Genomic DNA, 10,845 nt, shown 5'->3' on the forward strand with positions numbered 1-10,845 from the left:
TCTGACTAACCGTAAACTATTTCCCCAGAGGTGAAGGAATCAAGCGTTAGACAAATCAATACGCTGCTCAGTTGGAATTCACTCTAAATTACTGCACATGAAACCAACACGGGGCAAATCAGCTACCCCTCCGCTACCCCTTTCCACTTCGCATTGCTCTGATTCACAGGAGAGCTCTGTCAGGGAAGCGCGTGAAAGTCAGGAAGCTTGTGGGCAGCTGATCAGAGCTATTCTAGCATCTTGGCTATGCAAATCGGAGCAGGAAGTCTCATCAGAACAGCCTATCCCACAAAATTTCTGAGCTTTCCTGGAAGTGAGGGAGCCTGGGTCCATGTTGCTTGGTTCTCAGGAGCTGGAGGTGTGGGACGCCCTTCCAAGCCAAGTTCTGTCTGTGAGAGGCGCTTGAGAAAGTATTTACTTGCACTTTCTGTCCTTCCATCCCTCCCTCCAGAATGAAGTGGGCTAATTAAAGTGAAACAAAGGTGAAACGTGCAATACCAGGAACTTTACCTTATTGCCAGTCATCCACCCCCCAGGATTAACTGGGAGGTCAGGTCAGGTCAGGTTTGAATTATTACAGCAGCAGATGGGCTGTGCAAGTTCTCCAGTTACCCAACTGTCCGTGCCATGGGACAGGGGCCCGTGACTGTCCCAAATGATCCATAGACTGGGCTTCAAGCGACTGAAGGTAATCCAGGTCATGGAGCTCACTCTAAAGTCCATGCTGAGGGCACCCCACCCCACTGCCGCATCACCCCCTAGCACCCCTTTCACAGGCCGCCCATCAGGGTGGCTATGGAATGGGCCAAGCGGGGTGGCGGCAGCGCCCCCTGGAGTTCACTGACACTGCTCTGCATGCCGAGCAGCGAGGTGTTCCCTGGGGCTTGGTGCCTTCCCTCTGAGCACGCCTAGACTCTGGGGTGCAAACTAAAGCAAGAGTCCATCTCTTCCTGGGGCAAAGGCTGCTGCCGCCGAACCTTCCCTCGCCCAGTGGGCCAGCAAAGCCAGCACTCCCTCCGCCCCAGGGGCCTGGGGACTAAGGCACAGCACGCCTGCCCCACAAAGGACTTGGAGCAGTACCCCCAGCACCTGCGGGGAAGCAGAACAGGGCCCTTCCCATCCACCCAGGCACTCAGGGCAGTCTCCACTGCTCCCCCTGGCCCTGCTAGCCCTCTGTGTTTAAAGAGCCCAATTAGGGCTGCACTCCACCGGGTGGGAGCTCAGAGTCCCTTCCCACTAGCCCTCACACGTAGGCAGTAGCCGTGCTTTGGATGACCCGCACTGAGGAGCCCAAGAGGGAGGCCCAGAGGTGTGGATGTCCTGGCAGGCCCCCCAACACACACACGGCAGCAGAATGTGAAGGGAGCGTCCATGTTCTCAAACGTGCCAACAGATCCATCGCTGGCTGGACTCCCGCAGTGCACTCCGGCCGCGCCCCCGCTCTCTCACTCCCACGGGTACTAATCAGGAGCAGCTCCACTGAAGCCAGTGCAGCTTCCGTTGTGTACGGCCGGTACAAGTGAGAGGAGAATCGCCACCATTACACAGGCAGGGCTTTCAGCCCGCTCGTCCCCTGCACGGTGCAGCCACACGGGGTCTGATTCTAATCTCACTTCCTCCAACCGGTTACAAATCCAGAACATAGAACCATAGAAATGTCGGGCTGGAAGGGACCTTGAGAGGCCACCAAATCCAGCCCCCTGCGCTGAGACAAGACCATGTAAACCTAGACCATCCCTGACAGGAATCTGTCCGTCCTGTCCTTAAAAACCTCCAATGAGGCGATTCCACAACCCCCCTTGGAAGCCTCTTCCAGAGCTCACCTACCCTTGGAGTTAGAAAGTTTTTCCTAATATCTATCCTACATCTCCCTTGCCTCACATGAAACCCATTTCTTCTTGCCCCACCTCCAATGGAGAACTGTTGATTACCATCCTCTTTAGAACAGCCCTTAACATATTTGGAGACTTCTCAGGTCGCCCCCTCGGCCTTCTCTCCTCTAGACTAAATATGTCAAGTTCTTTCAATGTTTACTCACAGGTCACGTTCAGCTCAATTGGGGCTGGGGGTGGGTGGGGAGGTATAATTTAATGAAAGCTTGAAACAGCTGCTGCTCAAGGGCTGAACGTAACACACCTGCCTTAAAGATACCTTCCCCCTAGATCCATGGAAAGGCTCAACAGCTCGTTGGAACACACCAACCATTCCCCCACTTTGGGGGATGAGTCAACCCTGCACTAGTTATGCAACCCCAGTATGTGGGTGGTTTTGTTGTGCAACTTGCCGCCTTAATTCTTTTCCTTGAATGACAAGCTCAGAATGAGTTTGTGCGGATCGTTCCTGTGCCCAGGCTCCAGCTGTTACTGCCAAAGGGACAATCTCAAGCTAAACATCATTTAACAAACTGATTAAGCTGTGAGCGGTTGGCAGCAAAACCCATGTGTTTATATAGCACCGAGCACAATGAGGCCCTGATCCTGACGGGGTTCTGCTGAAATAAGATTAAATGCTCGTGCGACCTATAAAACTATATATATATAAAACTATAAAACCTGAGGGTGGAAGGACATTCGAATGGCATTTCCTTTTCACTCTGTTTTCTTGATTATTTTTCTGCCCTTCATTTAGCTTAGACAACGAGACCAGGTTATTCAGTTTCACTCTGACTTTCTAGTTAATTTAATCATTTGTTTTTTCCATGCATGGTGATTGCAAGGCTGCAAAATGGCAGGAGAAGAGTTACATGTAACCCCCCCCTCCCAATTCTTGTTTTCATTAGTTATACAGACTTGTGGAAATATTTCTATTCCTATTAAGAATATTCCCATCCACAAATTTTGGCATGAACTACTTGACAATGCCCTTGTAATAGTCACAATGTATTTCTCTCACATTTCACCATGAGGCACGGATGTTCTGATGTAATCATATACACCTTTAATTCTGAGAGACTGTCATTAATCAAAGATGTTTTCCAATTACTGCAATATATTTGTTGCACAGCAACTTGGCTATGGGATATTAGGATCTGTTGCAATATTTCTTAGCCAATTACAAATGCGTTGGATATGCAGCATTCTGGAGATCTGAGCGGTGACTGGACCATACCTGAAGGGACCTTCAGCAACAGCATTATCTCTGGCAGGCAACGCCTTTCCAATGAAGCAAGACCTGAATCAACCAAAGAGCTGCATGGATGTATATGGACAAAACCTAGCCACAAAGAAGACCCCAAAATTGAAGAAGCCAGTGCATTCACTAGAAGTTTACCGGAAGCTAGAGAAGATTAAGACAACTTCTTGAAGTAGCGGCAGTAAAGCTGCTCTAGGACAATAATAGAAACCTCTTAAGATGTTCTCAGTGTTGTCACCTGTATTCTACCATCCCTTACTGTCTAACAGTCTTTCAGACCTTCTCTGGCAGAGCTTGCCTGGCTTCACGATGTGGAGGCAAGCTGGACACTGAAGGTGAAGACAACAGCACAAACAAAGGGTTGTGATGCCTAATAAATAATAATAATAGTGTGCTGCAATGCCGGAGGAAATGCACTGTGAGAGTGCAAAGCACTTTTCAAATCATATTTGATCAGCCTCCGACCAGCCTGCAGTCTTGACTGGTCTCATTTTAATCCCTGCTAGTCCCCATACTCATAAACTATGGCCCAGCGCCTCAAAGGTATTTGGGCTCCTAACTCCTGTTATTTCATTAGGAGTTAGGAGCCTAAATACCTTTGGCAAGAGAAATCAGGCAACTGGTCTCCGGCAGTAATGAGAAAAATCCCCCACTGTAGCCATAGATTCATAGATATTAAGGTCAGGAGGGACCATTATGATCATCTAGTCTGACCTCCTGCACAATGCAGGCCACAGAATCTCACCCACCCACTCCGGCGAAAAACCTCTCATCTATGTCTGAGCTATTGAAGCCCTCAAATTGTGGTTTAAAGACTTCAAGGAGCAGAGAATCCTCCAGCAAGTGACCCATGCCCCATGCTACAGAGGAAGGTGAAAAGCCTCCAGGGCCTCTTCCAATCTGCCCTGGAGGAAAATTCCTTCCCGACCCCAAATATGGCGATCAGCTAAACTCTGAGCATATGGGCAAGATTCACCAGCCAGATACCCAGGAAACAATTCTCTGTAGTAACTCAGATCCCACCCCATCTAACATCCCATCACGGGCCATTGGGCCTATTTACCATGAATATTTAAAGATCAATTAATTACCAAAATCATGTTATCCCATCATACCATCTCCTCCATAAACTTATCGAGTTTAATCTTAAAGCCAGATAGGTCTTTTGCCCCCATTGCTTCCCTTGGAAGGCTATTCCAAAACTTCACTCCTCTGATGGTTAGAAACCTTCGTCTACTTTCAAGTCTAAACTTCCCAATGACCAGTTTATATCCATTTGTTCTTGTGTCCACATTGGTACTGAGTTTAAATAATTCCTCTCCCTCTCCGGTATTTATTCCTCTGATATATTTATAGAGAGCAATCATATCTCCCCTCAGCCTTCTTTTGGTCAGGCTAAACAAGCCAAGCTCTTTGAGTCTTTCATAAGACAGGTTTTCCATTCCTCGGATCATTCTAGTAGCCCTTCTCTGTACCTGTTCCAGTTTGAATTCATTCTTCTTAAACATGGGAGACCAGAACTGCACACAGTATTCCAGATGAGGTCTCACCAGTGCCATGTATAATGGTACTAAAACCTCCTTATCTCTACTGGAAATACCTCGCCTGATGCATCCCAAGACTGCATTAGCTTTCTTCACGGCCATATCACATTGGCGGCTCATAGTCATCCTATGATCAACCAATACTCCGAGGTCCTTCTCCTCCTCCGTTACTTCTAATTGATGAGTCCCCAGCTTATAACTAAAATTCTTGTTATTAATCCCTAAATGCATGACCTTACACTTCTCACTATTAAATTTCATCCTATTACTATTACTCCAGTTTACAAGGTCATCCAAATTTTCCTGTATGATATCCCAGTCCTTCTCTGTATTGGCAATACCTCCCAGCTTTGTATCATCCGCAAACTTTATTAGCACGCTCCCACTTTTTGTGCCAAGGTCAGTAATAAAAAGATTAAATAAGATTGGTCCCAAAACTGATCCCTGAGGAACTCCACTGGTAACCTCCCTCCAGCCTGACAATTCACCTTTCAGTAGGACCCGCTGTAGTCTCCCTGTTAACCAATTCCTTATCCACCTTTCAGTTTTCATATTGATCCCCATCTTTTCCAATTTAATTAATAATTCCCCATGTGGCACTGTATCAGACGCCTTACTGAAATTTAGGTAAATTAGATCCACTGCGTTTCCTTTGTCTAAAAAATCTGTTACTTTCTCAAAGAAGGAGATCAGGTTGGTTTGGCACGATCTACATTTTGTAAAACCATGTTGTAGTTTGTCCCATTTACCATTGACCTCAATGTCCTTAACTACTTTCTCCTTCAACATTTTTTCCAAGACCTTGCACACTACAGATGTCAAACTAACAGGCCTGTAGTTACCCAGATCACTTTTTTTCCCCTTTCTTAAAAATAGGAACAATGTTAGCAATTCTCCAGTCATACGATACAACCCGCGAGTTTACAGATTCATTAAAAATTCTTGCTAATGGGCTTGCAATTTCATGTGCCAATTCCTTTAATATTCTTGGATGAAGATTATCTGGGCCCCCCGATTTAGTCCCATTAAGCTGTTCGAATTTGGCTTCTACCTCAGATGTGGTAATATCTACCTCCATATCCTCCTTCCCATTTGTCATGCTACCATTATCCCATAGATCCTCATTAGCCTTATTAAAGACTGAGGCAAAGTATTTGTTTAGATATTGGGCCATGCCTAGATTATCCTTGACCTCCATTCCATCCTCAGTGCTTAGCGGTCCCACTTCTTCTTTCTTTGTTTTCTTCTTATTTATATGGCTATTGAACCTTTTACTATTGGTTTTAATTCCCTTAATTTAAGGTCCAGCTCTACTTGACTTTCAGCCTTTCTCACTTTATCCCTACATGTTCTGACCTCAAGAAGGTAGCTTTCCTTGCTGATCCCTCCCCATCTTCCACTCCCTGCAGGCTTTCTGCTTTTTCTTAATCACCGCTCTGAGATGCTTGCAACTCCTGCCTATGAGTTTTTCCCCCTTTCTTGGGATGCAGGCTTCCGATAGCTTCTGCAGCTTTGATTTAAAGTAATCCCAGGCCTCCTCTGCCTTTAGATCCATAAATTCTTCAGTCCAATCCACTTCCCTAACTAATTTCCTTAATTTTTGAAAGTCAGCCCCTTTGAAATCAAAAACCCTAGTACTTCCGTCAGAGATATTTTTGCGAGCAATATAAACACCATCTTTGTCCTCAGCTGGCCTCAGTGATGTCCACCCCCTTCCGACCCAGAACGACAGCAGACAGCAGCCTCTTGTAGTTGCCCCTCCGTAGAGGTGAGTTTTAAACGTTCAGTCCTCAGCCTGGAACGCTCCCAACTAAGTTGCCGGAGAAGCACTTGGAAGTGTCATTTGGGGACGCTGAACCAACCACCAGCATCACACACCGTCTCCCAGCAGGAAAACTGGCAACGAAGCCTTAAGGCTTCAGCGGGAAGATGTGGCTTAATGAGCTGCTCCACCAGCTCGACTGGGACGCTAGCGCATGAAACGTACAGAGGCCTCGGCTGACGGCGGTAACGTGACGACAGTGAATGCTGGGGACTAACCAAAAATCAGTGCCCCGCAATCCTGACCACAAACCACCCCCAGCTGGCCTAACCCTGGCCGACTGCCACCACTGCCCCTCAATCCTGAGCCACCCCCCACCCCACTGTGCTTCCTCCTGATCCCCCCGCCATTGTTACTCTTCCCGCTGACATGCAGTACCCCAGGGCATCGCCCCACACTCAGCTCTGCCACTGTACCTCAGGCCTGCTCAGTGCTCCAGGCTGCCATTCCAGGCTTCAATTGTTTGCAATGCAACGTGTTTTGTGAACTGCACACGTGGTGGCCTGGCCCGCGACCACCCGCCTCCCTGTGTGACGTAATCCAGCATTTGAACCCTGATGTCCCAAGGTGCAAGGTAAGTGCTTGGGTCACCACCTTCTTCCCAACCAGAAGCAAGCTTCCTTGGGCTGCTCCTTTGTATTGATCATTGCTCAAATGTTTGTGGGTTACTGTAAAATATTCTCTATTTGCCTCCTAAAGCTCATTTAATGACATTTTATTTACTCTTCTGAACCCTAAATATTTTGCAGATTTACTGAGGGAGAAAAATAGAAGAGGCTTTAGAGGATCCATTCAGCTTTTATCATTCAACCAGCCCTGGCTTCTTGGCATGGGATTTGTTGGTTCACTTAAAGCGTCTGAGGTGGGATTAATGCTCTTTTGAGGTGACAGGCATTAATGGGGGTGGGGGGGGATTTAAACTGTTGTAGCTTAGCACAGTTGTGGTGGATGGTTTAGCCTTTGAAAAATCAAGACAGTTTTGGAGTTCAAAGGTGGAGTTTAAAATGAGGTCTGCTTTGGTTTTGGTTTGTTTTTTGGCTTCCTTACAGCAGTTACAAACTTGAAAGTTTTAATTGGAAAAAAAGTAAATCGCTGGTTTTTTAACATTAAAAATAAATCAGGGCTCACATCCCGCTTTTCCTGAACAACTCTCCAGAGGACTGGGGAACTCATAACTATGACATCACAGAGGCCAATGAAGTGAAAGCAGAGCGGGGAAGTGATTTTCTTTCAGATTAGGCTCTTTGGTTTCCTTAGCACCCGTTTAGCTCTAATGCCTAACAAACAGTTGGAAGAAAAGCTCTTTTTGTGAAAGGTTCCGAGACTGCACCCTCTTTAGGTCATTTTCTGTGTAGTACGTAGCATCCAGTATAATGAGGCCTTGATATAGCTGGCCTCTAGGCTGGTGCTCCTTTAGCATAAATGTTCGGAATCCTTCCTGTACTGGCATATGTTGCGTAGGGTATGACCAAGGCTTTGCCGTCCTTGGCGAGCCAGAATGGCTCCCTTTTTGTGTTTCTAAAACTCTTATGAGGACAGGTTGGTGGCTTCCTGCTCAATTCCATCCTGGAGGGCCAGTGGACATCTCAATTCTAACCCTGGAGCTGACATGGGTTCCCTTTGTGGTGCTGGACAAGTCACGGCCCCTCTGTGCCTCAGTGTCCCTATTTGTAAAATGGGGATATTAATGCTACCGTTGACCTCCCTCTTCACAGGGCTGTTGTGACACACCATTAACGTCTGTAAAGTGCCTTGAAAAGAAATGCTTGATGCTGCTCTCTATTTACAAGATCACTAAATCCACTCACAACCTAAAGCGTAACAAGGAAACGTGCTGCAAAAGCAGCAGCTTTCACAACAGGTAACCCCAGGAGAAGAGGGTCTTAAGCTAGAATAAGTACCTGGTTCATCTCCCTGCTCCAGCTTGAGCGCTTGTGCCCCTGGGGCAGTTCTTCGGGTTGGAATTTTTATTAGATGTAGATTTGAGCTGCAAAATTCATAGCGAAACTTTGACCACCCTTACATTTGAGAGGTGGCTAGCGCTAGCTCTGTATAGCACTGCAGCTTGTAACAGAAACATTAGTACATGCCACCCTCATGGCTTGAGTTTTGGTTGGGGATATCAGACGCATGTTAACATTTCCTGGCTTTGTCTGTTCCTGCCACAGGCTTACGGGGTGCACTGGGCTCGTGCTAGTTCTCTACACCAGTACAAATTCCACTCGGATGTTTGTGCATTTCCCTGCTCTGGTGATGCCTCTGTTTTGGTACCAGTTACATTAAGATCCCACTTTGACTAGCGCAGCCAGAAGTGTCTCTGCTCCCTTTCACCACCCCCCGGGGAGCAGTTTGCTAGGACCTTCCCACCTGGAATTTGCAGGAGCAAAGTATCCGCACTAGCTGTATCCAGGCTGCTGTCGATCCACTGGAGGGCACTATCTCCATAGCCAGCAGAAGGGGGTTTGTTTACCAGACGTACATCTGGGTATCTCAGCCGGTGTTCAGACACAGACTCACCTGAGTCACCAGCTCCTGGGGGGGGTTGTACTTCTGTCTCTCTTTGGTCTCAACTGAATAAAACCAGACGGGGGATAATGTACCGGGAGGTGCCTGGGGTGGGTGGATTCCATTCTGTGGCTGTCTCAATTTCAGGAAGAGATTTTGTTCACACATTTGCTGCTCACCCCAAATTGGAGCTGGATTGCCGGTCAATAGCAGGGTGAGCAGCCGTCTCTGCTCCCTCCTTCCTAGGAGCCCTGACACTTTGGACTCCGCAACAGCTTCCAAGACACTGTACTGCAGAATCTCGCCCGTGCTACTGCTACACGCCATGCGAACATCCACAACAATATGTGCAATAGAAACAATGGGAAACGGGCCATGTGCGCGGTATAACGCTTTGCACACAACCCAGCCGCTCTCAGTGGAGGACTTGGCTTTACGAACCGAGTGGGTCTCACCCTAAGCTAGAGATTGTGACCCAAACATTTTGGGATGGAAGAAAGCCAGGGGCTCCATCTATGGCAGAGCCTGGGCTAGTCTCTGCAACAGACGTCAATGCATCACAACTGCTCCTGCACACAGAGCCCAGCAACTCCCATACACTGAAGGCGATGGCTTAGTCTTACAATATCTGGCTAGGCACACCTAGGTGACCTAGAGCTGTGGGTTCAAGTCCCAGCAGCACAGGCCCAGTGATCCTTGTTTCACGTGGAGAAGAGGAACACCACAGAGATGTGCATACAGCGGCTGAAACCTTGAGAGCCGTGGGACCTGTGGGCTAGAGTCAGAAAGGAACTCATGAAGCAACATGTTGTCATGCCTAACACGACAGCCAGAGACTGACATTTCTCAAGAGTGAAACATACATAATCCCACAGCAGAGCGTACAAGGAAGTCAAGGCGTTTGGCCAAGGGACAGAGCGAGCCGCTCTCCCCTGGGGGGAGCGAGGGCAGGAATGGCTCATGGGAGACGGGAGTGCCGGATCTTCACCTGGCTGGGCCAGCCAAGCGTGGGCATCGGTGTAACGACAAAGACAGGCAGAGCATTCGGGTGAACAAGTGGCACTGCACCAGGGAGATGCGAGCTGGACAGGGCGAGTGGTTTCCTTGCACCCCCCTTCTGTCTATATCCACCTGTTGTCTCTTGGCTGATACTAGGATTGTAAGCTCCTTGGGGCAGGGCAGTGTCTTTGCTGTGTTTGTACAGCACCTAGCACAATGGGGCCCCACTCCATGACTGGGACTCCTACACACTGCGAGAATACAAATAATACGGCACAATTAGCCTGTGGAGAAGAAGTGACCCTCTCTGTCGTGTTCTCACCCGCTGAAGTTCTGTTTGGATGCAGTGAGGGCTGAATGGCTCAAGCCTGACTGCGTTTTCCTGAGCACCATGCAAAGGGCCTCTAGACTCAAAGGAGAACCCTGGCTCACTGTCCCTGGCAAAGCACCGTGGGGGAAAGTTGCAGAGCCAATACTTGCATTACGCTGGCCCATGGACAGACTGAGGATTAGTTTCCTTACTTACCAATCTCTCAGTGTTTTATAGCAGACACACCCAGACATTTAAAATCCAGGCTCTGCCAACACCCCAGCTCTCATGAATGCTGAGGTGCTCAGGAAAGCCCTGGAGACCCCACTGGCAGATAGCTGTGGGACAGTGCCGAAGCGGATTCCCGACTGAAACGGGGATAAAGCTGCACCACTGTAAAACGCAGCCGACAGCAGTTGACCCTGTCCACGTTCGGGGCTTGCACCAGCGTAGCTATCCGGTGGCTGACACAGAGGCAAAACCCCAGCACAGACAAAGCCTTCATCCGGAGAGCATACGAGTGGACCGGCTGG

The sequence above is a fragment of the Chelonia mydas genome, chromosome 9, assembly GCF_015237465.2.
Source record: "Chelonia mydas isolate rCheMyd1 chromosome 9, rCheMyd1.pri.v2, whole genome shotgun sequence".
Lineage (NCBI taxonomy): Eukaryota > Metazoa > Chordata > Testudines > Cheloniidae > Chelonia > Chelonia mydas.